At 38.2% G+C, this 27,214-nt stretch overlaps 1 pseudogene; it reads left to right on the top strand.

Moving 5' to 3' along the window:
* The first annotated feature begins 2,885 nt into the window (after positions 1-2,885).
* LOC134369403 (lys-63-specific deubiquitinase BRCC36-like) lies at positions 2,886-22,947 on the top strand (annotated as a pseudogene).
* The last annotated feature ends 4,267 nt before the right edge of the window (positions 22,948-27,214 follow it).

The raw sequence follows: 27,214 nt of genomic DNA, 5'->3' as shown, positions 1-27,214 counted from the left end.
TTATAAGTATGATTTTTTTCTGTCTTACAGATGAGAAAACTGAGGCTCAAGGTCACATAGCTAGGAAGTCACAGAGTCAGGATAAGATCCTGGGAATACCTGTCTTATTTCAAATAAGTAGTAGCCCACACTGCCTGTATTGTCTATGTGTATGGTCTTGGGGATTTTGCACTTCAGAATTTAGGCCACGGTGGAACATGAAAAGGAGGTATGAAGAACCCCTTTAATGACTTTATGATTAAAAATTAGATGGAGGGTTTTACTACAAGCCGACCAATCTATTACCTCAGATAGTTATGGTTCCAAGCTATACTGGGGGTTCTATTTCTCTATCTTTCTCAGCCCTGGGGCCACGCATGAATCCCTGATGTATGACAGTCCCTTGCAAAATGCAGGCCTTCACTCATATGTGGGGCTCAGGAAGGAATCAAGTTTGAAAAAGCATTTAAATCACTGCTAAAGAATGGAATCCTTGCCCAGGAACTTCAGCAAAAATATGGCCAGAACACTTGGTTTGCAAATAAACATTTTCACAACCCACTTATTATTTCTTAGATGGGATGCTTTGCACCGAATCAATTGAATAGTTGAACCTATGGTTATTGTGGCACTGAGTTGACAACCTCAGCAGCACACAGTATAAAGAATGTGTGTTAGAGCAAAGCGAGTATGTGGGAGAGGTGGTTGAATTTAAAACTTCTGAATGATTGTAAATAATATTGAAAGGCTGTTTTCCAAGATTTAATTGGGTAAAATATAAGGGTCTTTTTATTTTAAAAAATTTTTCTTTGGAATGGGGAGGAAGTGCTGGAAAAAAATCCGTCTTTGGCTTTGGCACTGAAAACATAAAGTACTTGTGCCTCCTACCCCCCACCCCCATCCCACCTTTTCTAATATGTTTGCTACAGTTTTTAGTCTCTGGTTTGAACTTTGTTCTGTCAAGTTTCCAGAATTATAAGAAATACCAAGTTACCTTGCAACTGAGGCAGATACTGACTCATTTTAATTGGAGCCATTTTGCTAGGCTCATTGAATAACAACAATGATCTTAAAAAGCCACATTTTAAAAAGCATATTAAGGACCAGAGAAGACCACTAAATGCTCCTGATTTGAGTGTGAGTTCATAAGTTTAATCAATACATGATCTGTTATTTTTACTAGAGAGCATTTTTTCAGCCCTGTGGCTATGTGCTAGAAAAATAAAAGCAAAGTATGTGTGGCCAAGGAAATAAGAATAGTTAGAATAGACCAAATAATCTAGTGTTGATTTCAGTCTCATATACAACCATATGAAGTAACACTTACTATTATCACAATTTGTATTTGTGATGACTTGCACTTTAGAAAGTGCTTTCCTACATATATAGTCACATGATCTGGACCATAGACCAAACCTATAAAGTTTGCAGATAAGTATCATTATTACCAATTTAGAGAAAAGACAACTGAGGTCCAGCAAGATGCAGTGACTTTCCTATGGTACAAGTAGGTTTTCTGAAACCTAGTGCTTTCTCTCCTCTGTAGCCACATAGCACTCCGTGTGCATGTACCTGTGTGTGCTGAAAGCTATACTCAGAATGCAGACTCAAGTTAAATTCTGTAGCAGGTTAGAACAGTAAGCAAATTTAAGATTGTGCAAAAGTTGCATTTCTCATCCCAAAGCCTGATTTAATAAAAGCAAATCAGCCTTGATTATTGGCTAAGTAAATGAAAGTGTTAATTAAGCTTGGCTCCCTGGTCAGAAATAAAAGCCTGTGAAATTCAAACATACCTGAGGAATGTGAGCGGGCAGCTGTGAACTTGTGTACAAGGGTGTAGTCATGTTCATTTTTGTTTGCCTGGTGTCCAGCCTGGGGACTGCAAGATAGTAAACCCTTAACAAATGTGAAAATGAGGAAAGGAGGAAAAAAGGAAAAGAGGGAGAAAGAAAAGGAGTGAATGAAAACTGGAAAAACAGAGAACAGAAAGGAGGGAGGCATAAACTTCATTCACTAATTGGCCGTATGGATGGTGAATGTTAACTAAGGCATGGTTTGGAGAGTTGCCAATTTGTTCTTCCTGCCTGGGCTGTTAGCTGACTGGCTTTCATTAGGTATGAATATATATATCCACAAACATTCATACATAAGCCAACAGTTCTGTATGCACCCCACCCCACACACACACTCAAACCGAGCTTCCCATCTAACACAAAGGGCCAGAGCAAAGATACCATCAAAGACGAGGAAGAAAATACTGTAGATGAGGAGGAGGTAAGAGGAAACATTTCAGGCAAGAGTTACATATCCTTGAGTTATTAGGATGATGAAACTGATATACAGGCACATAAACACACAGAGTTTCCATAAACTTGGAAAGTGCAGGGAGGTGGCTTTTTTTGCTGAAATGGGGCTAAAAATATTACCTGAAATATAAAATCTGCTCAAAGTAAGGGGCTTTCTAAAAACCAGAATAGGGGAGAAAAGAGCCCAACTTCTGAAGATGCTGGCCAAATTTTGATCTCTTTCCAACAGAGAGATCCACCTTAAGAAAGGACCAGAGAGCTCAATAGAAACCAAATACAGAAAGAGGAAGTTGGGAGTGTGGGTGTCAGGCTGTCAGTAATCTGACAGCTATGGTAACTACCCTCTAATCCAGCCGGCTCCAGCCACACGCTCTCGCCTGACACTACCAGGACTGACTGACAGCTGAGGAGCAGGCACTTTTTACAGGCTCAAGTGACATCCAGTCTATTAAGGCTGACAAGCACAAAGCAGAGATTTGCCCTGAATGGTTTGGTACTGAAGCCTAGTAAAGGGGTTATTTGAAAGGTCTTAGAGAAAGTGTCAGACTCCAGCTCAGATGATAACAATATTGTAATGATAGTACTGGACAATGAAGTGCGATGATTGCCCATACGGTCTGGGAAGGCTGCAGGCAAGTCGGGAACACCGAGAAGGAGCACACAGAAGCTGAGTCTCCAAGGCTGGCGTGCAGTGTGCAAGGAATTTTCTTTGATGGTGCGTTCGCTTGGGCCTTGGGGGACTTCCTAAAGATGCATATTAATTGTGTTACTTGCATGAGGCGTGGGGGTGGACAGTAAGTAGCGATGAAGGACGGTGTATGAACTAGGCAACTCCTGAAAGGAGTGCTCACCTGCCTTTGGTTCACCCTTCAGTTCATCAAGAGGCATTAACAATATTTTCCAGAAGAAAATGAACAGTAATTTTGAGACTATTGCTTTGCTGATTAACTCTGGCTGAAAAGCAAATTAGTGACTGCAGTGATATAACCGTGATCAGCATCACTGCAGTTCTTGACTGCACTGGCTCCCCCCAGGGTGCCAGGTCCTGTGTCAGCAACAGCACCCAGAATCCATTCAGCAGGATTTTTCTCCTAACAGTAAAGTGAATTGTTTTTCCTAAGCATCTTTTCATAGTTCTCTCTATGAGATAGAAAAAGGGCAATTATAATAATGCTGTTTCATTGATAGGAAAGTTTCCTACTGTCACTATGCACTCCCATTTGTGTTAGGCATATCCTTATGTGTACACTTACTTATTGTACATTTATTCATTTAATCCACACATATTATGTGCTTATTATAGGGCAGGTACTTAGACAGGACCTGGGAATACCACAGTGAGCAAGGGAGTGTGGTTCCTGTCCAAACAGGGATTAGAATACAGGGCTAGGGGCTGGTGTTCAGCTACAGCACGCCAGCTGTTAATATCTTGATATACTTCTATATTGGCAAATTGCCTCTGCTCTGAGCCCCAAGTAGGTCCCCACCTTCCTCCTCCATCTGCTTTACTGGCCTCCCCTTCATGACTCCTTCAAACTCCCTGTGATCTAGGATCAAAAGAATGAATGCCTGGCATAGCAGGTCCCTGCCCCAGCATTATGTCCAGCACCTATTCCAACTGGTCACTCTGATTTTCATGTCTACTGCTTGTGAAAGGTTTAAATACCACCACTGGTGGAGCTTATAATTTTACAATTTATGAAAATTTTTCAAACTCTTTTCAGATTTCCAATTTATTCTTCCAAAATTCTTCTCAAAATGATAACTTACAAAAATTTTCCCACATACAACTTCCTTGGAAGTCCTATACATATGGAGAGTTGAAGTTAGTAATGTGCATAGATAATAACAATCCTTAAAATCTGAAAACAAAACAAAACCCCAGCATCACCACCAAGAAACTAGAATTTGCCCTTCAAAATTTGGATTTATCTGTATGACTTCCAGATAAAATGGCTTCAGGTCTGATCTGTCCTCTCCCAATTTTTCTCTAGGATTATCCATGAAGAGACAAAAAAAAAAGAAAAAAAACCAAAAAGATTAAAATCTATTATACCTCCCCAATAGTAGGAAGGATAATGATTGTTATTTTGTATGTGGGAAAAATGACCTCCAAACTATTACTCCCTCAATGGTACTACAATAAAAAAAAAAAAAAAAAAAAAAAACTGAGGACATGGCAGTGCTATGCAGCTGAAAACCAATGACATCTACCATCAAACAAGGAAAATAGGGAATAAAACATTTCCCTCCATCACTCTGCCCCATGGGTGAGAAACACATAAACTACACCAATCAAAATACTCAGCAGCCATCCCAGGGATACCAGAGGGGGTGCTTTGCATTTTTTGGAGGTACAGTACAAAAAATAAAGTTTATAGATCCAAGCAAAGAAAAGACAAATACTTAAGGGAGTGAGTTTTTAAAAATAGTTTTAATTTGCTAAATATCTTAAGAGTAGAACAGAATCAGGAAATCGAGAGAGAAGAAGATCCGCTAGCTGCCCAGCATTGCCAGATGAGATAAAAGACTGTTTAACATTAGAAATTGGTCTAGGAGTTGTACATATTCAGCTTCAAGGGGACTAACAAAGGAGCCCAGGGTAATCTAGATAACCAAACTGTGGGAAAACATCAAATCTGGAAGATTTCTTCTTATTTAAGGTTAAATAAGCTGAAAAACAAAGCACAAGGCATTGAAAAGATGAGCATCAAATAGCAGTAAAGAATATTAGGTAGACGATCAAGGTAAAGAGAAGATCTATAAAGACGATTTACTCTAAGAGGCAGAAGCAAACTCCTTTTCCCTTCAATTTTTTAAAAAAGGAGGAAGAAGGATGAGAAGGAAGAGAAGAAAACAAAGACAGAGAGGAAGAGAAAGGGGAAAAGAAGGAGCAGAGGAAATAGCTTCTATAAAACAAGAACAGAGAACATCTTAAGATCAAAAGGGAGATGGTAAAATAAAAATGGATTTTATGGAAATTAAAAAAGCAATGCCAGAATTAAAATCTTCTTCGGGGGTAGTAAAGGCAAACAGCCTGCAGAACATTAAATCACTGCTATGGGAGACAAAGTTGAAAAATTCAGAGAACTTCCAGTCAATGTGACATCATAAGATCACCTTTTGACTCTCTTCTTTCCCTGCCAATACCCCCAACATAGCAATAACTCCTAAACTATATAAAAATAACAAATGCACAAAACAAACTGTATTCAAAAGCAAGATAAATATCTGCAGAACAAAACCAAACAGAAACACAATTCGGTCAGCAGGGCTGATGGCACAAGTTTCCTGGGCATGAAATCCAGAAGAAGACAGAGGTAACTAGGAGTTTACATCCCAGAGGGAGCAGAGCCAGTCTCACTGTGAAAAGGTGGGAGCCATGGAGATAATGCCAAGTCATAAAAGAAAGATGAAGAAAGAAGGTAGGAGGAAAGAAACAGGCAGGTGGGACCTGGATCAATCGTCCCTAGTTGATCTATCTGTTATAGCCTTAATATCACTGTGGGACAGAAACACTGAGTCTATAATGTAAGATCTGGTCTGGACTTCAAGATCTGAAGGACCAGATGGAAGTGACAGAGAGAATACATATGAGTGAGCACCAGTGAGAGGAGAAGGTGGAGGCAAAAGGGAAAGAGAGGGGAAGAGACTCAGTTTGGGCCTACAAGAAAAAATTAGAAAGCACACGAAGATCAGTAAGTCAGTTAAGAAGCATAATATCAAAATCAACATTCAGAAAAGAAATTCATTCCAGATAAATGTACAGTAATCTGAAGATGAATTTTAAAAAACAGTATGTTTAGGATCCTAAAAGAAACTAAGAAAATAATCATGTATCAAAAACCAAGAAATTATAAAACATAATAGGCAGAATTGAAAGAATAGGTAGATTTGAAAGAAAATCAATAGGAAGTCCATGAGTTAAAAAAAAAGCAGATATTAAAATATAAAAACCAATGATGTCAGCAGAAATTGGCAGAGTAAGAATCACTGAAAATTCTCTCCTTCATAAAGGTAAAGAAAAAACTGACAAAAATGGTCAGAGGCAACTTTTTTAGAACTCGAAATTAAGCAAAGACTTGCAGAAAGAAAAACAGTTGAATCTTGGTAAAAACCTTGAGCTTTTTGGTGTTTTGACTTTCCCTAATCTCATTCCCATTTTTAGCTCAGTGGCAGCCTTGAAATTCAATAGCCACAATCATGGTGAAAACCAGCAGCTTGGCAACCATTGGAGTGGGTAGAATGGCATGAGAGCTTCTTCAAAGCCCCATTCCTAGAGCGGAGTCATTATTTGACCTTTCTGGTGGTTTCCTGGAAGACCACATATGCAAGGCTATCTTTATTTTACATGAATCAGAACTCACCCACTGCAAAAAAGCCTTTTCCCTGGGATGTTTGTTGAAAATAGTTACAGGCAATTGTTTAACTTCATAACTGCCTGAGAAAGTGGGTTATAGTTGCTAACCTAAAAGCTTAAAAGGAAAAACTGGAGAATGAAATATCAGTAGGGGTTTGAAAAGCTCCAACGTGTATTGGGGAATCTAGACTTCGTGTACATACATAGGAAAGTGCACAAGAAAGACCTGAGAAGACTCTAACCTCTTATCTCCAGCTGCCCTTAAGGGTTTGCACAATCAGGAAGTGAAGGCTAAGGCAGAGTTTGTCAACTGCCTGCCTCAGTGCTGAAGATGTGCTCACACACACTCAGAGCACATTGGCAAAGACTGGGAGGCTTAAAAATTTAAGAAAATCTGTCTAATCATTAGCAGCCCTCTGTGAACCAAGGAGAGATGACAAATAATATGGACTTTACAGAATTAGTTTGGATGTTACTAAACAGATAACAACTAGTATAACAAGCAGCAATATCAACAGGCTCTAAAGAGAGGGGGGAAATCTGATTTGTACAGTTTCCACATTTTTGTATTTAAAAAGGCCCGTTTTCTGGGGCTGGCTGGTTAGCTCAGTTGGCTAAAATTCAGTGTTGTAATATAAAGGTCAAGGGTTCAGATCCGCATACCAGCCAGCCACCAAAAATAAAAAATTGTAAAAAAATAGAAAATAAAATGTCCAGTTTTTGAATAAGAATTATGAGACATGGAAAGAAATGAGAAAGTATGGCCAGGCAGCCCCCTATCACTGCTACAGACACTAATACTGTATGAGTGGTCCACCACAGGCACTGCCACATCTTCACCACTGCAAGAGCAACTTGCTCCCACAGTAGCAACCACCACCACCTTATAGGCAGCCCACTGACCACTCAATGGCATTGATAGAATGAGAGACACCAGTGGAGCCCAAGAAAAGAGGTGAGAAAATGCAGACCTGTGACCCAGTGGCCCAGCCCACAGGGGGAATTACACCACCACACACAGTAGCACATCTGGAAGTGAGAGGCACATGCACAGTCCATGAAACTGCCTTCCTCTGGGAGAAACACAATGGAAGCCCCCAAGAGTGTAGAACCCAGGATACCCAAATGGAGTAAAGAAGATAATTCCCAATCACCACCAACCCATCCTCCAACTGGGAGAAGCAAGGACCAAGGAGGAGCCTCTGCCTGTAGTAAACGAGAAAGAGAAAACCCATCCAGCATCACCCATTCAAACTGAGGAGCTCCAATATCCCCTAGTGCACCCATCAAGGTCATGAGATGCTAAATGGGGCACCAGATAGCCCACTCAGGGTCATCCACCCCAGCCAAAGAGTGACAGGGCACATAGGTGCTTCTCCCAAGAACTCAAGAGCTTGCCCATGGCCTTGACAAACCAACACAGTCTCACTAACCTCAGCAAATAATCACTAAGTGCCACAGTGCCTAGGCTAGGAAGGCATTCACACACAACTCCAACACTGACTACAACCAAAGTACCCACACAGAGACTACACTACTGTGTCTACCCAAAACTAATACTAAAATACTGCATTCAACAGTCAATATAAAACAGATATATAGGAGAAAGTCTCTCTCCTCAAAGCCCACTCCAGAGTAATAGAAGAATCTGCTCTACCAGATGATCAGAAATCAATGCAGAGACACTAGAGATATGAACAAAAAACAAGAAAATATGACACCACCAAAGCAATAAAATAATTCTCAAGTACCAGATCCCATAGAGCAGGAAGACCTTGAAATGAGTGAAAAGAAATTCTGAGCAACAATCTTAAGGAAATTCAATGAGGTACAAGAAGACTCAGATGACACAACAAATGAGAAAAAATATCCATGATCTGAAGGATGAAATCTACAAAAAGATTCATACCTTAAAAAAGAATGTAACAGAACTCCTGGAACTGAAGGATTCATTCAGTGAAAGAAAAAACACAATCAAGAGCTTGAGCAGCAGAATAAGCAAGCAGAAGAAAGAATTCTGATCTTGAAGGTGGTCTTTTCACAACACAGGCAGACAAAAAAAAAGAAGAAAGAAAAAAGAATTTTTAAAAATGAAGAAAATCTAAGAGAGCTAAGCTGACAACCTTCAGCACACAAACGTCCAATCCATGGGTATTACAGAAGGAGAGGAGAAAGAAAAAGGCATTGAAAAACTATTCAGTGAAATAGTAGCAGAAAATTTCCTATTGATAGGGAAAGACACAGACTTTCAGATCCAGGAGGCTCAAAGATCCCCAAACAGATTCAACCCCAAAATGTCCTCTCTGAGACATATTATAGTCAAACTGTCAGAGCTCAAAGACAAAGAGAGGATCTTAAAAGAAGCAAGAGAAAAAGCATTAAGGCATCTATCAGGGAGTCCCATCAGATAACAGCAGACTTCTCAACAAAAACTACAGACCAGAAGAGAATGGGATGATATATTCAAAATACTAAAAGAAAAATACTGCCAGCCAAGAATACTATACCCAGCAAGGCTATCCTTCAGAAATGAGGGAGAAAAAGTAATTCCCCAGACAAACAAAAACTGTGGGAGTTCACCACCACACAACCAGACCTGCAAGAAATCCTTAAGGGAATCCTGCATCTGCAATCTGAAAAATGATAATAACTACCATGATACACAAGAAAGAGCAAAACCCACTGGTAGAACAAAAAGGCAAAGAAGAAAGAGAAAGAAACCAAATCTTATCACCTCAAAAAACCAACAAACATCAAAAGAAAACAATAAAAGGAGAAGAAAGGAACAGAAGATATTTAAAACATCCAAACAAAAATTGATAAAATGCCAGGAGTGGCTTCTGGTCAAGATGGCAGAATAGATGGTCCCCAGAGTCACTCTCTCCCAGAAATCAACCAATGTACAACTGTTAAAAAGCAACAATAGCCAAGGTGGGGCTGCTAGAGCTCAGGGGAAGAGGAGGAGAGACCTACAGAGTTCACAGAGGCAGGAGAAGCCAGGATGAAAGAAAGAAAGAAAGAACAGCTCTGACTGTTTGGAGCCCCAGCTGCTACAAGGCTGGAGCCACACAGGAGCGAGGAACCACAACAACTGGAAAAAAAGAGCCACTCAGAGGCCAGTGAGTCATCGCAAGGGACCAGCACATGGTGCATGGTCCATCCCATGTGAAGTGTTTGGAGCACAGGTGGTAGGGGAGACAGACTCATCGGGAGAACACTGGGGCACAGCAAGGACAGCTGATCTGCCCCCCAATCAGTGCAGAACCACTCAGTGGAGACTGGTCAGGAATATAGAACTGCATGGGGTGCAGTTTGCTGAAAAGACTCAGGCCCAGGCCAGAGTTTCTACACAACCCAGGTGTACTGGATCTCTCAAGACTGAGAAGTACCTATAAGGTCAACCATTAAGACCCGAGCTACACAAACAGCCTTCCCTGGGGAATCAGCAGTAAAGCAGCAATTTAGGTCAACTACAAGCTCAAATACTGGTCCCCACAGGAAGTTCCCCCATTTTAGAAGTAAGCGAAGGACAAAAAATTAGTTCCAATGCAGAGTTTAAGTGGTAGCAACAGCAAGTAATCCAACTCAGAACTGAAAAAAAAACAAAATACCCACAGAGTAAAAACAAAGTTTAGATTAATTAGTAAAGGTCTCACATCACCAAAGAACACCTATAAAACCTAGAAGGACCAGAAGTCCTCTGGGCTACCAAGCTTGTGGGGGAGGGCTGAAGGCCTCAGCCATGCCCCCCGATACCCACAACCACTCCCAACAGTAGGGGGCTGAGGGTAACAGCCATACCGTCCCCCCCAATACACACAACCAGACCAACAACAACCACCAAGCCACCACAGGAAGTGCCCAAGGCTCTCCTGAGCTCAAGGGCTGAGGGTCCTAGGGCCTAAGCTACGCCCCCTACCACAACATCCACAACCAGCCCAGCAACAGCCACCAAACTGCTGCACAAAGTGCCCTAGGCTCTCCTGAGCTGTGGGGGCAGTGGGGGTTGAGGGCTTCAGCCACAGTTGCCTGACATCTGCACCCAGCCCAGCAATGACCAAGCCACCACTGGAAGCCCCCTGGTCTTCCCTGCAGGAATGAGGGGGGTGCCACAGGCATCAACCCTTCCCCTCCTCCTTCCTCCTTCTTCCACCCTATTTCCTCCCCCCTTCCACTCTCCCTATGCCTCCCAGTGGCTTCACAACATCATAGAATGTAAAATAATAATAATAATAAATAAATAAACTTTAAAAAAATGCCAGGAATAAGACAGTATGTTTCAGTAAAAATTCTCAGATTGATTTTCCCACTCAAAAGACACAGACTAACTGATTGGATTAAAAAGTAGACCCAACAATATGCTGTCTACAGAAGCCTCACCTCACCTGTAAAGAGACACACAGACCGAGAGTGAAGGGATTGAAAAAGATATACCACACAAATGTAAACTAAAAATGAGCAAGAACAGCTATTCCTATATTGGATAAAAAAGACATTAAACTAAAAGCCATAAAAAGAGACCAAAAAAGTCATCATATAATGATAAAAAGATCTATTCAGCAAGAACACATAATAATCATAAATATATATGCACCCAACACTGGAGCACCCAGATATATAAAGCAAACACTAGTAGACATAAAGAAAGAGCTAGATCCAATATGATAACACTTGGGGATCTCAACTCCCCTCTCTCACCGTTAGATAAATCATCTAGGCAACAAATCAACAGAGAAACACAGGATTTAGACTACACTTTAGACCAACTGGACCTGGCAGATATCTGTAGAACATTTTGTCCAAAAACTACAGAATATACATTCTTCTCATCAGCACATGAGACATTCTCCAGGATAGACCACACATTAGGTCAAAAATCAAGTCTCAGCAAATTCTGAAAAACTGAAATCATTTCAAGTATTTTTTCAGACCAAAATGAATTAAAACTAGAAATCAGTAAGAAACAAAAACTCTGGAAACTATACAAATACAAGGAAATTAAATAACATGCTCCTGAAAGACCAATGGGTCCAAGAAGAAATTAAACAGGAAATAAAAAATTTATTTAAACTAGTAAAAATAAAGACACATCATACCAATACCTGTGGGATACTGCAAAAGCAGTACTAAGAGGAAAATTTATTGCAATAAACACATCAAAAGAATAAAAAGATTTCAAATAAACAATCTAATGCTATACCTCAAAGAACTAAAAAAACAGGAACCATCCACACTTGAAATCAGTAGACCAAAGTAATTAAAATCAGAGCAGAACTAAATGAAATAGAGACTCCCCACAAAAGGATACAAAATACCAATGAATCAAAAAGTTGGTTTTTGGAGGAGATAAACAAAATAGACAAACCATTACCTAGGCTAACTAAAAAAAGAAGAGAGAAGACCCAAACAGAAATGAAAAAGGAGACATTACAACCAATACTGCAGATATGCAAAGAATCATTGGAGACAACTATAAACAACTATATGCCAGCAAATTTGAAAACCTGGGGGAAATGGATACATTTCTGGACATATACAACTACCAAGACTGAACTAGGAAGAAATAAAAAAACCTGAACAAACCAACAAGAAGCAATGAGATTGAAGCAGTAATCAGAAGTCTTCCAACAAAGAAAAGCCCAGCCCCAGATGGCTTTACTGCTGAATTCTACCAAATCTTTAAAGATGAATGAATACCAGTTCTCTTCAAACGATTCCAAAAAATTGAAAGAAGCCATTCTCCTAAACTCATTCTATGAGGCCAGCATCACCCTGATACCAAAACCGGACAGAAATACAACAAAAAGAGAGAAAACTACAGGCCCATATCTCTGATGAACATAGATGTAAAAATCCTCAACAAAATATTAGCAAACAGAATACAGCAGCACATCAAAAACATTATACATGATGATTAAGTGGGATTGATCTCAAGGATGCAAGGATGGTTCAACATATGCAAGTCAACAAATGTGATACACCACATAAACAAAATCAAGAACCAATATCATGTAATTATTGCAATAGATACAAAAAATCATTTAACAAAATTGACCATCTCTTCATGATAAAGACTCTCAGCAAATTAGGTATAGAAGGAGAGTATCCCAATATAATAAAAGCCTTATATTACAAACCCACCAATATATCCAGAACAGGAGCAAGACAAGGATGGTCACTCTCACCATTCCTATTTAACATAGTATCAGAAATACTAGCCAGAGCAGTCAGGTGACATAATATTGGAAGTACTAGCCAGAGCAATCAAAAAGAAATAAAGGGCATCGAGATGGGAAAAGATGAAACCACACTGTCCCTGTTTGCAGATGACATGATCCCATTTATAGGAAAACCTTAAGACTTTACAAAAAAAAAAAATCTTAGAGCTGACAAATGATTAAAGTAAAAACACAGGGTACAAAACCAACATGCAAATATCAGTAGTGTTTTTGTACTCCAACAACAAACTACCAGAAAAAGAAATCAAGAAAGCAAGGCAAGCCAATTTACAATTGTCACACACACACACACACACACACACACACACACACACACACACACACTCAAATCTAGTAATCCATTTAACCAAAGAGGTGAAAGATCTCTACAACAATACAAATCACTGCTGAAAGAAGTTAAGGAGTACACAAAAAGATGGAAAGACATTCCATGCTCCTAGATTGGAAGAACTAACATTATGAAAATGTCCATACTATCCAAAGCAGTCTAGAAATTCAATGTGATCCCTCCCAAAATACCAGTGACATTCTTCACAGAAATAGAAAGAGCAATCCTAACATTCATATGGAGCAACAAAAGATCCCGAATAGCCAAAGCAATCCTGAGCAAAGAGAAAAAAGCTGGAGGCATAACACTATGTGACTTCAAATCATACTACAAAGCTATAGTGACCAAAACAGCTTGGTACTGACATAAAAACAGACCCTCAAACCACTAGAAAAGAATAGAGAACCCAGAAATCAACCCACATACTTACAGTCAACTGATCTTTGCCAAAGGCAACAAGAACATTAGGAAAAAGACTGCCTCTTCAATAAATAGTGCTGGAAAAACTGACATTCATATGTAGAAGAATTAAACTAGACCTGCGCTTCTCACCATATACCAAAATCAACTCAAAATGGAATGAAGACTTAAATATAAGACTTTCAATTATAAAACTCCTAAAAGAACACATATGGGAAACACTTCAGGAAGTAGAACTGGCCAAAGACTTTATGAATAAGACCCCAAAAGCACAGGCAACAAAAGAAAAAAATAAACAAATGGGATTATATAAAACCAAAAACCTCTGCACAGCAAAAGAAACAATTAACAGAGCAAAAAGACAATCTACAGAATGGGGAAAAATATTCACAAACTATGCATCTGACAAGTATTAATATCCAGAATATACAAGGAACTCAAACAACTATACAATAGAAAAACAAGTTACCCAATTAAATTGGGCAAAAGAGCTGAATATGCATCTCTCAAAGGAGGATACACAAATGGCCAACAGACACCTGAAAAAATGACCAACATCACTAATTATTAGGGAAATGCAAATCAAAACCACATTGAAGTATCATCTCATCCCAGTTAGAGTGGTCATTATCAAAAAGACAGAAAATAAAAAACTGCTGGTGAGGATACAGAGAAAGGGGAACCCTCCTGCACTGTTGGTGGGACTCTAAATTAGTGTAGCCATGATGGAAAACAGTATGGTGCTTCCTCAAACAACTACAGATAGAACTGCCATATAACTTCAGCAATCCCACCTCTGGGTATATAACCAAAGGAATGAAAATCATCATGTTGAATGGATACCTGTACTCCTATGGTTATCACATCTCTATTTACAGTAGACAAGATAGGGAAATAACCTAAATGTCCATCAACAGACAACTGAATGAGGAAAATATGGTTTATATATACACAATGGAATACTACTCTGTCATGAAAAAGAATGAAAATTTGCCATTTGCTGCAACATGGATGAGCTTGGAGAAAATTACGTTAAGTGAAATAAGCCAGGCATATTTCACTTAACATAATTTTCTCCAAGCTCATCCATGTTGCCATGAATGGCAGAATTTCATTCTTTGTTATGGCTGAGTAGTATTCCATTGTGCGTACATACTGAATTTTCCTTATCCAGTCATCTGTCAATGAGCATTTAGATTGATTCCATATTCTGAATATTGTAGAGCTGAATTTCCATTCACCAGCATGTGTTATTCTCTTTTTGATAATAGCCAGTCTAGCTGGGGTGAGATGATTCTTCAATGTGGTTTTGATTAGCACTTCCCTGATGATTTGTGATGCTGAGCATTTTTTTCATGTACCTGTTGGCCATTTGTATGTCTTCCTTTGAAAAATATCTATTCAGTTCTTTTGCCCATTTTTAAATTGGATTTTTCGGGGTTTTTTACTATGAAGTTCTTTGAGTTTTTTGTATACTCTAGATATTAATCCCTGGTCAGATGTATAGTTTAAAAATATTTTCTCCTACTCTGTAGGTTTTGTTTTCACTCTATGCTGTTTCCTTTGCTGTGAAGAAGCTTTCTAGTTTGATGTAATCCCACTTGCTTATTTTTTTCTTTTGTTGCCTTTGCTTTGGGGGTCTTATTCATAAAGTTTTTGCCCAAACCTACATCCTGATGTGTTCCTCCTCTGTTTTCTTCTAGGTTTATATTTTCAGATCTTATGCTTAAATTTTTAATCCATTTTCAATTGATTTTGATATATGGTGAGAGGTATTGGTCTAGTTTGATTCTTCCACACATTGCTATCCAGTTTTTCCAGCACCATTTACCTAAGAGGCTATCCTTTCCCCAATGTATGTTCTTGGTGCCTTTGTCGAAGACCAGCTGCCTGTAAGTACATGGGTTGATTTCTGGGTTCTCTATTCTGTTCTTTTGATCTGAGGGTCTGTTTTTATGCCACTGCCATGCTGTTTTGGTTACTATAGCTTTGTAGTATACTTTGCAGTCAGGTAGTGTAATGTCAACAGTTTTATTTATTTATTTAGCTCAGAATTGCTTTGACTATTTGGTGTCTTTTATTGTTCCATATGAATGTTAGGGTTGTATTTTTCTACTTCCTTGAAGAATGTCATTGGTATTTTGATGGGGATTGCACCGAATCTGTAGATCACTTTGGGTAGTATAGACATTTTCACAATTTTAATTCTTCCAGTTGATGAACATGGACTGTCTTTCCATCTTTTGGTGTCCTTTCTAATTCCTTTCAGCAGTGTTCAATGAAAGTGTTTTCTAAAAATAATGGAGAAAATGAGACAAAAAAGATATACAAAATAGAAAAATCAAAACAGAGTTTCAATAAAAACAAAAAACTGAGAGAGTTCATTGCTATAAACAAAAACTGACAGAGTTTGTTGTTAGCAGACCTGCCTTACAAGAAATACTAAAGGGAATTCTTCAGGCTATAATGAAAGGACAATAGATAGTAACTCAACTGAACATAAAGAAATAAGGAGAACTGGTTAATGTAACTGCATAAGTAAATGCAAAGAATGGTAAGAATGTATTTTGCATTTCCAACCCTTGTTTTCTCCCTCTGTGGTTTAAAAGAAAACACCATAATGCAATAATTATAAATCTATGTTATTAGTCACAACATACATGAACATGTAATTTGTGGCAAAAACAGCACAAAGGAGGGGGTATAGTAGTATGTAGAAGCAAAGTTTCTATATACTATTAAAATTTAGTTGGTATTAATCTGAACAAGATTGTTGTAAATTAAGATGTTAATGGTAATCTTCATGGCAACCATCAACTAAACAACTCAAAAATGTATAGTAACAAACAAAAAGTGAGATAAAATGGTACAGCAGAAAATATCTATTAAACATCAACAATGGATAAATAGAGAAAACATATAAGACATATAGAAAAAAAACAAGAAAATAGCAAACATAAATACTATCTTAGTAATAATTACATTAAATGTAAATAGATTAAATTTTCCAATTAAAAGACATATATTGGCAGAATATATTAAAAATAGGATAATCCAACTACATGCTGCCTAAGAGACTCACATTAGTTTCAGAGACAAAAGGAGGTTGAAAATAAAAGGATGGAAGAAGATATACCATGCAAACAATAACCAAAAGAGAGTGAGAGTAGCTATAGGTTACTAACATCATACAAAATTGACTTTAAGAAAAAAATTGACTGAAGATGAATAAAAACATTTTTCAATGTAACAAAATCAATCCATCATGAAATATAATAATTATAAACATATAGGTACTTAACAATACAGCATCAAAATACAAATTCTGTTGACAAAAACTGACAGAACTGAAGGGAGAAATAGACAATTCAACAATAATAGTTGGAGACTTCATACCCCTCTTTCAATAATGTATAGAACAACTAGACAGAAAATCAGCAAGGCAATATAAGATTTGCGCAACAATAAACCAACTAAACTAGACATTGATAAGAACAGTCCACCCAACAACAGCAGAATACACATTCTTCATTCTTCTCAAGTGAACATAAACATTCTCTAAGGTAGATCATATATTAGGTTATAAAACAAGTCTCAGAACATTTAAAAAATTTGAATCATACAAAGTGTGTTCTATGACCAAATAGAATAAAATTAAAAATCAATAACAGAAGGAAAACTGGTTGATTCACAAATATGTGAAAATGAAACAAAACCCTTTTAAATAATCAATGGACCAAAGAAAAAATGATAACGTAAATTAGAAAATACTTTCAAAATAATGGAATTGAAAACATAACATACCAAAATTTATTATATAGAGAAAGCAGTAGTTATAGGGAAATTTATAACTGTAAGCACTCATATTAAAAAAGAAGAAATATCTCATTTCAATAGCCTACGCTACTTTCACCTTAAGAAACTAGAAGAGAAAATTCAAATCTGAAGCAAATAAAATAAATGAAATAATAAAATTAGTACAGAAATGAATGAAGAACAGAAGACAATAGAGGGAGTCAATAAAATCAAAAGTTGTTTCTTTGACAAAATAAACAAAATCAAAAAACCATTAGCTAGATTTTAATTAGGTAGCTTAGATAAAGTGGACAAATTCCTAGAAAGACAAAAACTAACAAAACCGATTGATGGAGTTTGGATGTGTTGTCCCCTCTAAAACTCATGTCGAAATTTGATCTCCAATGTGGCAGTGTTGGAAACTTATTGAGTCATGGGGGCAGGTCCCTCATGAATGGATTAATGCTCTCCCTGGGGGAGGAGGGGTAGTGAGTGATTTCTCACTCTATTAGTTCCTGTGAGAGCTGATTGTTTAAAGGACCCTGGCACCTACTCTCTCTCTCTCTCTCTTGCTTCCTCTCGCCATGTGATCTACTTGTACCTGCCGGCTGCCTGCCACTTTTCCGCCATGAGTAGAAGCAGCCTGAGGCCCATGCCAGATGCAGCTGTCCCAGAATCATAAGCCAAATAAACCTCTTTCCCTTATAAGTTACCCAGTCCCAGGTATTTCTCTTATAGCAACACAAAACTGACTAAAACACTGATTGAAGAATAAATAGAAAATCTGAACAGACTGATAACAAGCAAGGACATTAAATTAATAATTGAAAAGTTTCTCATAAAGAAAAGCCCAGAACTAGATGGCTTCACTGGTGAATTCTACCAAACATTAAAGACTTAACACAAACTCTTCCAAAAAAAAAAAAAAAGAAGAAGAAGTGGCAAAAACACTTTCCAACTCATTCTATGAGATAAGACAAACATATCACAAGAAATGAACACTATAGAACAATAGCTTTTAAGGAAATAGGCACAAAAATCCTCAAGCAAATACTAGCAAACTAGCTCAGTTACATATAAAGAGGATTGTACACCACAGCCAAGTGGGATTTATCCCAAGAGTGCAAGGTTGGTTCAACATATGCAAGTCAATCAGCACAATACATCGTATTAACAGAATAAAGGTTTAAAAACAAATGACTATCTCAATAGACACAGAAAAACATTTGACAAATATAACACCCTTTCATGATAAAACACACTCAAGAAACTAGGAATAAAAGGGAAATTTTTCAACTTGATAAAATACATTTACAAAAACTCCACAGCTGTTTAACACTGAAGATAGAAAGACTGAATGTTTTCCCCCTAATATCAGGAACAACAAAAGGATGCCCACTCTTGCCACTTTCACTCAGCATTGTACTAGGTGTTCTACCTAGGGTAATAAGGCAAGAAAAGGAATTAAAAGGTATTCAGATTGAAAAAGAAGAAGTACCACCCTCTCTATTTGCAGATGACATGATTTTGTATGTAGAAAATTCTAAGGAATCAACAAAATGGTTATAGTTAATAAACAAGTTGGTCAATGTTGAAGAATACAAGATCATTATGCAAAAATCAGTTTTACTTCTATGCGCCTATAATGAACAATCCAAAAATGAAATTAAGAAAACAATTCCTTTAACAATAGCATCAAACAAAATAAAATACTTGGGAATATATTTAACAAAATAAATTGAGACTTGTACACTTAAAACTAAAACATCATTGAAAGAAATTAAAGAAGACCTAAATAAGTGGAAAGACATCCCATGCCCATGCATTAAAAGACTTAGTAATGTTAAGGAGGCAATACTCCCCAGTTTGATCTGCAGATTCAGTGCAACCCCAATCAAAATTCTAGCTCACTTTTCTTGCAGAAGTTCACAAGCTGATCCTAAAATTCATGTGGAAATGCAAGAGACCCAGAATAGCCAAAACAATCTTGAAAATAATAACAAAATTGAGCTATCACAATTTTTTATTTCAAAACTGATTAAGTTACAATAATCAAAACTGTGTGGTACTGGCATAAGGAGAGATGTATAAATCAATGGCCCACAACTGAGAGTCCAGAAATAAGGCCATCCATTTATGGTTAACTGATTTTTGACAAGGGATCCAGGATCATTCAAAGGGGAAAGAAGTCTTTTTAACAATTGGTGCTGCAACAACTGGACATCCATATACAAAGGAATGAAATTAGACCTCTATCTCACACAATATACAAAAATTAACTCAAAATGGATCAAAGACCTAAATGAAAGAGGGAAAATTATAAAACTCTTAGAAGAAAGCATAGATTTAATTCTGCATGGCCTTAAATTAGTTAAGTTCCTTAGATATAACACCTAGAACACAAGCAACAAAAGAAAAAATAGATAAATTTGATATTATCAAATTAAAAATTTTGTGCACATGAAAAGATGCTCAACATCATTAGTCATTAGGGAAATGCAAATAAGAACTACAGTGAGATACCACTTCATATGTACTAGAATGGTTATAATTAAAAACCCAGACCATAATAAGTATAGGCGAGCATGTGAAGAAATTGGAACCCTCATACATTGTTAATGGGAATGAAATGGGGTGGAAAATAGTTGGCAATTCCTCAAAAAGTTAAACAGAGAGTTACCACGTGACCCATCAATTCCACTTCTAGGTGTATACCCAGGAGAATTACAACACATGTTCACATAAAAATGTGTACCCAAATGTTCATAGCAGCATTATTCTTAACAGTCAAAAAGTGGAAACAACCCAAATGTTCAACTAATGAATGGATAAACAAAATGTAGTATATTCATACAATGGTCTACTATTTGACCATAAAAAGAATGAACTATTAATAGATGCTACAATATAGACGAACCTTGAAAACATTATGCTAAGTGAAAGAAAGCAGCCACAAAGTGCCACATTTTATATAATTCTCCTTACATAAAATGAATTTGTATGTCAGGAATAGAAAATTAATACAACTGCTAAAGCCAGAGTGCTATTCTATGCAATCATATAGTGCTCAGTATGTTTTCACGGTTGAGTAAAATTTATTTTGTAGACGTAATATGCACTATCTTCAGAGAGTTCTGAATTCTCACATTTGATGAAAATCTAGATTGAAGCATGGCTATCTTCCCATGATGAGGACATAGCAGCAACCATCAGCATGTCTGCCAGCAAGCAGCTAAGACCCCAAGCCTGAGAAGGCTCATGGCCAACATTAAATGAGCTTGATATCCTGCTATGTCTGTACCATATATCAATCATCCAATTGAGTACGTTTGTCAAGTATCTTTTAGTAAGGCCATTTTTCAGATTCTATAAAATTAGTAAAGCCCCAGCCTCAGGGAATCTGCAATAGTGGTAAAGATGGATACAGATTTCCTACCATATGATATAGGCCAATCATTAAAACTTTATCAGATATTTCCTTTGAGATACTAAAATAGGAAATGTCAGGAAAGCCATACATGGCTGGAGATTATTCTTTCTGATTGAGCCTTAAAAGTGTGGATTATGGATGATTCCTTAATCTCAACTGAGAAGTCTCTGAAGGGAGGGAGGGAGAGATGGAAAAGCGAAGGTGGAAGGTGGTATTAGGCACAACTCAAAGCAGGCACTTTTACAAGGACAATCAAAATTTAACCCTGACTTCGATTCTTACAGGCCGTGTAATTTGGGGCAATCAGTGAATCCTTTTGTGCCTCAGTTTTATCATCTATAAAATGGAGATAATAATAATACCTACTTCGTGTGATTACTGCAGGAATTAAAAGAAGGAATATGAAGTGTTTAGCAGAGTGCCTCAAGCAACTTCATAACTATCCCAAACCCATTGGATCCCTTCTTACCCAATTAATTCCAGAGGCAGTCCGATGAACTAAAGCCCGTATGGTATGTTTTTCATGAGGAATCCTATTTGGACTCAAATACTTAAGACCTTTTAGAGAAGTTTAAGATAGAGTTCAGTAATTCTTTTCCTTACAAATTTTAATGGATCTCTAAAACTGTAGCTCTAAACATTGCACTGTTAGTAGAATCCTGAACATTTATTATTACCAATATTACATTTAAGACAAACACCAATTAAGCCATCTAAGCTACCCTTGCTGGGTTCATCTTTCACTATCCTCTATATATAATTTATAGTTTTAGTATAATGATGTTGACTCTCAATATTGTGATTCAGAATGGTACAGGGTTTACAGATCCTGATAAAACGATGCAAAAGTCATCAGCATTAGTACCAAAGCTTCCCTCCCACACAGTGCCAGGAGATTAAACTATCTTTGCTCGTAGCCAGTATAAATATTTGTTGGCACGTAAAGTCAGATTGAATAACATGAAACTGAAAATAATATAATTCAGACTTTCCTAGTGACCCACCCCTCTCCAGCGTAATTCTTGATTCCAGAGACTCTCTACCATTGGGGGAAATTTTTGACATAAAAGGAGCCTTTGAAATATGAGTTAGTTGGCGGACTGCAAGGTCTGGGTGGAGCACAGAGCACGGGCTTCCCGGGGAGGCTGCGCCAGAGCACCCGGTCGGTCAGGCTGGAGGCGGCCCGAGGCAGACCGGAGCAGGTCCGACCAAGGTGGCGGTGCCCGTGGTGCAGGCGGTGCAGGCATTTCATCTCCAGTCTGACACTTTCCTAGTTTGTCTCAACCACGCTCTGAGCACAGAGAGGAGGAGGTGATGGGGCTGTGTTTAGGGGAGTTGAAGGATGACACATGGAGGGACTCCAAATTTGCATATACCAGAACTGAAATGAGCACAGTTGCTGAAAAGTTTGACAACATCAGAACTGTTCACATTCATTTTGTCATCATCTTGCAACATTCTGATAAGATGAAGGACCGAGTAGAAATCTCTCCAGAGCAGCTGTCTGCGGCCTCAACAGAGAGGCAGAGGGGTTGGCTGAACTACAGGCCGCCCCATGAGGGTCGTGGGCTGGTGTCTTTCCCATCTTCTTATTACCGTTTGGCCTTCACATGTTGATGTTCACACACAAGCCATGTACCAGATGATGGATCCAGGCTTTATAGGACTTATTTTTTCCTATTTCATAGAAGATAAAAATACAAAGACTGGCCGGGTACTCTACATTTGTTTTCAATCCATACAGGCCCCAAAGAGCTCAAAGTATGAGAGAATCGAGATCCTAATCCATATTGCACCTCATGTCACCATTGGGAAAGTGTGCCTTGAATCAGCAGTAGGGCTGCCCAAGATCTTGTGCCAAGAGGAACAGGATGCATATAGGAGGATTCACAGCCTTACACATCTGGACTCAGTAACCGAGATCCATAATAGTTCAGTGTTTACCAAGAATCTGTGCAGTCAGATGTCAACAGTCAGCGGACTTCTCCTAGAGTGGTTGGAGGACAGATTGAAGCAAAAACCAACAGCATTTGCAGGAGTTGCAACAAGAAAGGGAAGAGCTTATGCAAGAACTTTCTTCTCTAGAGTGAAGCAGGAGACAAAATGGGGGAAGGTGAAAATATCTAGAGTAAAATTAATTAAGCTAAATCTTTTGAAGAAGAAAAAGTTGGAGGACTCACATTACCCAACTTCAAGACGTGCTATGTAACTACAGTAATCAAGATGGTATGGCATTGGCAGAGGGATAGACACACAGATCAATGGAACAGAAGAGAAAACCCAGAAATAGACCCACATAAATATGCCCAACTGATTTTGACAAAGTGCAGAGCAATTCAATGAAGCTTTTTCAACAAATTATGCTGGAGCAATTAGACACCCACAGGCAAAAAAAAAAAAAAGAACCTCAACCTAAACCTCACACCTTATATAAAAGTTAACTCAAGTGTATCATGGACTTAAATGTAAGATGTAAACTATAAAACTGTTAGAAAAAAAAGTCATAGTAGAAAAATCTTCAAAATCATGGGCTAGTTGACAAATTCTTGGATTTCACCCCAAAAGAACAATCCATAAAAGGGAAAAGTTGATATGTTGGACTTCATCAAAATTAAAAATGTATGCTCTGTAAAAATTTAAGAAGAGGAAAAGACAAGCTACAGATTGAGAGAAATTATTTGCAAACTGTATATCTGATCAATCTGAAATATATAAAGTATATTCAAAACTCAATAATAAAAAACAATCCAGTTGGAAAATGGGCAAAAAGTATGAGTAGACATTTCACTGAAGAGGATATATGGATGACAAGAAAGCACATGAATAGATGTTGATATTTATAAGTCATTGAAGAATGCAAATTAAAACCACAATGAGATATGACTTAACACAATGACTAAATTAAAAGTAGCAGATATAGCAAATGCTATTGAGGATACAAACTGAATTTGTCATACATTGCTGATAGGAATGTAAAACTCTGCAAAAGAGTTTGGAAATTTCTTATAAAGTTAAATGTACACCTGGCATAAGACCCATCAATTGCACTCCTGGACATTTATCCCAGAGAAATGAAAAGCTATGTTGGCTCAAAAACCTGTACACAAATATTCACAGAAGTTTTATTTGTGGTAGCCAAAAACTGAAAGCAATGCAGATGTCCTACAATGGGTTAAACAAATCATCTGTAGCATGGAATACTACTCTGCAATGAAAGGATATACACAACAACTTGGATGGATACCCTTGCAGGTATTATGGTAAATGAAAAAAGCTAATCTCAAAAGGTCACATACTGTGTGATTGTATTTACATAGCATTCGTGAAATAACAAAATTATAGAAATGAAAAACAGATTAATTGTCACCAGGGACATGGACCGGAGGGGGAGCAGTATATGTATGAAAGGGGTGACACAAGGAGTTCCTCTGTGTTAATGGAATAGTTCTGTATCTTGATTGTGGTGTTGACTATGTGAAACTATACCTGTGCTAAAGTTGTACAGACCTACACACACACAAATGAATGCATGTAAAATCTGGTGAAACTGAATAAAGTCTCTAATCTAGTTAGAAGTATTAAAAAAAAAAAGAAATATGAGTTAGTTGACTCAATATGCACTGAATGCAAAGAGATTATCACATTTCAGGAACAGTGACTGTTACCATTATTTTGATCATTTCAGTTAGAGTAGATTCCCTTGATTTTTTTCTTATTAACCCTATTGTGTAGCTGTTATAACTTATTGCACCAGCTCAGGAGACAAATTTGATCACATCTCATATTCTTCAAATTAAAATTGCTTGATTCCCCATTGATCAGAATAACAGGAATCCAGGAACTTTTTAAGGTCAACCTTCTACATGATTTAAGAACTCCAGTTTTTCCTCATTCTAAAGAGGCTCACTCCTGCTTCCAGATGCCTCCCAGAATAAAGTGGGGTATCAGACCAAGCCACGTGAAGCCCCAGTTTACAAACAACTTACTATTGTTGTTGATCCCACACAGTCTGATGCATTTTTGACTGGGCAGTGGTTCTCTCTCTGGTTCGGCTTTATGGACAGACCTTATCAATGCTTGGGATAATAAAAACTGGCTCACACTGACACGTTCAGCTCTTATTCTCAAAGTATATCCACATTGTGCCAGAACCAGCTTTTCTCTGAGTTAATCTAGGTTTTCTGTTAAACCAGGAAACCTTCTCTACATTGCTTTCCCTCACAGAAAATTCCATTTTGGTGGTCTTTACTTTCTTTTCCTGCCAGCAGACCTCAGTTGAGACTGAGTCCAGCAGAGGCATCTAAAGATGCTGAATTCAAAGGGGGGTGGGGCATGGTGGAGCTGGCAGTGCCATTGTTTCCTTCTGAAGTCTTCTTCATGTCTATGAAAATTTGCTCATTTTTCCGATGGTGATCTGATACACCAAGTTGTTGTTTGAAGGGACCACTTTTGTCAAGCCACAAAAAGGGCCTGTTACTCTTTCCCCAGGACAAACAAGACCCAATTGCCTGATAGTTACATACTGAGAGGGATCTTTCCAGTCACTCTCCTGGAACGATTTGAGATGCAGGACAATTACTCACATCCACCGAAACAGATATGCTGCAGCAGATTTTAGAAGGTATCTTCTCCTTAAAGGGGGAAAAAATTTAATGTTCCAACTGGACAACATACTATGCAAGGGATTCACAGAAGAAAACTCAGTGAAGACAAGTTTTAGAATTGGCCCGATATCTATCAGATTTAACCCTGGTTCTGCCATTACTGTGTGTGCCTGAGCAAGTAACTTAATCACTCTGAGCCCATGTAGTAGCTCAGTTACAAGGTATCTATGGCTTTGAATAATAAAGAACTGAAAAATAACAGCTTAAACAAAGTAGGATTTTTATTATTATTTTTTTCTTCTATTAGGAAAAGTCCAGAAGTTGGCAATTTTGTAGGCATAGGTCCAGCTGATCAGAATGGCAGATCCAGGGACTCTACAATTCTCTTGACATTTCTCCCATAGTTGAAAGATGGCACTTACAGATCTAGCTGGCATATCACATCTCAGGCAGCTTAAAAGGAGGATAAACGGGAAGAAGGAAGGGTCAGTGCTTGTCTCAGGAAATCGAGCATCCCAGAAACCCCCAGCCAAACTTTGGTTTACATTTCATGGGCCAGAATGTATCACATAGCCCCTCCTAACTTCAAGAGAATCTGAGAACGTGAATATTAGCTTTTTAGATCCTAAAGTTAGGGAGACGCTGGAAAAAACGTGTAGAAATAGATGTTGGATAAATCAACCTACAGTACTTGGCACACAATAAAGACCTGAACCAAGCAGCAAGGATGGAGAAAAGTGTACAAGATTGAAGCTGGAGTCAGCAATGCTCTTTGAGTAACTGAGCAGGGGAGGGCAGTGATCGGGAGGGCACAGGTCAGCAGCCACCTCTTGTCTTTTTAGTAGCCACCTACGGGGTTTAATAAAGTTCTCAAGACAAAATGGACTGTCAAGAAAGGTTGGTCACCAAATAATGTTCAGAATTGTGATTCTGTGGAAGTATAGTCTGACCCCAGACTCCTTTTCAGGGATCCAGGACTTGTAGGATAATGGGAACTACCTATTAGCCCTTGCTTAATTTTTAGCCAAAGTTTATGCCGAAATACTTTAAGACATTTTCCTGTTTTAGTTTCATGCTTTTTTGTTAGTGACCGAGTCAAACAAAAATTCAATCACTTTGTGTTAAAAGGCACTTTTCATGGCATAAACAGGGGATGGATACAGGGCATGCTCACCTCTCAAATCCTACCAGAGGCATTGAGCTTGATTTCCATGAGAGCTATTTCATCAAAAGTCTTTCAGAGGCCCTTTTACATGGGTATCCTATTATTTAACAGGCACTTTAAATTGAGACCAGCATCCTGATTCTCAAGCAGGACGGCTTTTATTGGAAGTCTCTGCCACGTTTAAACATCTTTAATACATTTTAAAAATAGAATTGTAAAAGGCAGCAACCAGACTTCAAAGCATAGACATGTTGGCCAGAATTGTGAAGCTGGCGACAATTTTCACTGGCTGTAAAGCTCGTGGAGCCTCTTTCAATCCCCAGGACAATTGAGGAAGGGGCTCAACACCACATTGCTTCTGAGTGTCTCCTTGATGGGCCTGAACAGACCAGGTGTGGGGAACCAAGTTGGCAGAGCAGGAACCAACACACGGCAGGGTAGATGTAGAAAGTGCCCACCAGAGCAATCAGGCTACAACAGAGCCAGGAGAAACCAGGCCAAACCAAAAAGAAAGGAACCTGGGGAGGGATTAGCCACCCATTCTGAGTTTTGGTTCCTTGCATCTCTCATCTCCTGCCCAGGTCTTCC

The sequence above is a fragment of the Cynocephalus volans genome, chromosome 1 (assembly GCF_027409185.1).
Source record: "Cynocephalus volans isolate mCynVol1 chromosome 1, mCynVol1.pri, whole genome shotgun sequence".
In the NCBI taxonomy this organism is placed as follows: Eukaryota; Metazoa; Chordata; class Mammalia; order Dermoptera; family Cynocephalidae; genus Cynocephalus; species Cynocephalus volans.
The sequence above is the reverse complement of the archived record's forward strand: the minus strand, read 5'-3'. Positions and strand labels throughout refer to the sequence as shown.